Raw genomic sequence first — 1,862 nt, 5'->3', positions numbered from 1 at the left:
GATCGAGTATTGGGAAAAGTCCCCTTTATAAGGGCGGCCGGCGGGGGCGATCGTCAGAGCTCAGGAGGCGGACGTCAGAGGAAAGTGGTGCTGGGGCGTGTGCTGGGGAAGCTGCCCTCGCGAGGAGGGTGGGTGTGCGGGATGCGAAGGAAACGGGGCCCAAGGAGCTGGGGGGCAGGCTGGACTCTGGTCGGCGCTGCCAGCCATGTATCCCCAGCCATAGGATCCCCATCCCGAGGCAAGTACCTGCCACTCCATTCTCCTCCTCCAGAAAACTGGGCAGAGATCCCTTAGGGTCATTCCCAATCTAACTTCTCATCCCTATGGTTGGAAGCTGGGAATGGGGAGGGTCTCAGAGGACTATATTTTCAGAAGCAGCAGCAGCTGGAAGCCTAGTGGAGAGAAGTTTTTTTCTTCCCAGGTCAGAGTCTGAAATTGTTTCCTGAGAAGTCTCTCTGAGAGGGAAGGGGTCCTTCCTGCGGCCTCTCCTGGGCCCTGTTGGAAGCTGTTCCTGGCGTCCCTGGTGATGGGCTCCCTGAAGGAGACATTTCAGGAAGGTTTAGAAAGTCCTTTTTACATTCATGACCCTGCCACTTAAAAGTAGGGCTACCATGAAGGACGCTAGGAGTGGTCCAGATTAACATTGAGGTTATCACAGAAGCCTGAGAAGATGGCTTTCCTGGTGGAGCCCTTTGGGCTGCTGGCCTGCTGAATATCCTATTCCAGCTTACAAAAATTTGCTGTTAGTTTACAATATATCAATATACCTACCTATTTTTTATAGATCATTTATATATTACACATATAAATATGTATCTACAGATGTATTCCTAAATCTAGGTATATATGGATAGATGCAGATACCTATGTGAATGTGAATGGAGGAAGAGAGAAGGGTGGGAGAGAATAAGACGGAAGAGCCACAAGCCACAAAGCCACAAGCCACAAAGCCACAAGCACTCGGACCACTGTCTCACTTCTTTCCACATTCCACCATGAGAGTGTATTTAACAGTGAAATACACAAATCTAACAAGGGATAGAATAAATAAGAGTACCTCTGAACTACTGTTCACCTCTCTAGGCCAGTCAGACCATCTCCCCTTTTCTTACACTGGATTTTGAAATTCACCTTCAAATTTATATTACTACCCCTTTTCTTTCTTCCCTGTATAAACAATAACTGCATCCAACTACCTCTTTTGAGGTGAGAAAGCCTAGGGAATTCGAACAGAAACTAAGACGGGCCAAAACCTGCAAGGATAGTTATTTCCCCTTGGGTTGTATGACTAGTTCATTGATTTTTCTGAAAAAGACTTAGGTTGCCTTTTAATATAACCCCATTTTTACATATAAATTTTATTAATTTAAGCAATTTTAAGGAACTGGCAGAGGGAAACAGATGGGGTTTCATATAATTACCCACGTGTTTTAAAAGAGGTTCATTCATTCATTCATCCATCCATCCATTCCTTGATTGTTTTTGTTTTTGTCTTCTATAACTCATTTTCTGACTCTGGGCCTTAGCCTCAGGTTAACTTATGTATTTCCTGCCAGAATATACTTACGATGATGATGACACACAGCTTATTGCTGTAGCAGGGCAGGCCTGGGCAATTGCAGTGTCTGAAATAGTGCACAGGCCTAAGGTCAGGGAGCTTGACTCAGATCCAAAGAGAGACTGAAGAGGCAGCCGTCCTCAGAGAACATCACCCGCCTTTAGGTATGAGAATTGGGAGTGCAGCCAAAGCACACCTCCGAGAGCCCACCTAATCCACTTTGAGAAGCCAGGCTTGCCAGACTCTAGACTTACTGCCAGATCTGAGAATGGACAATGACCTTGACAGTGGCCAAACTAATTCT

This window comes from Macaca fascicularis, chromosome 13 (assembly GCF_037993035.2).
Source record: "Macaca fascicularis isolate 582-1 chromosome 13, T2T-MFA8v1.1".
Lineage (NCBI taxonomy): Eukaryota > Metazoa > Chordata > Mammalia > Primates > Cercopithecidae > Macaca > Macaca fascicularis.
This window is presented reverse-complemented; position numbering follows the sequence as displayed.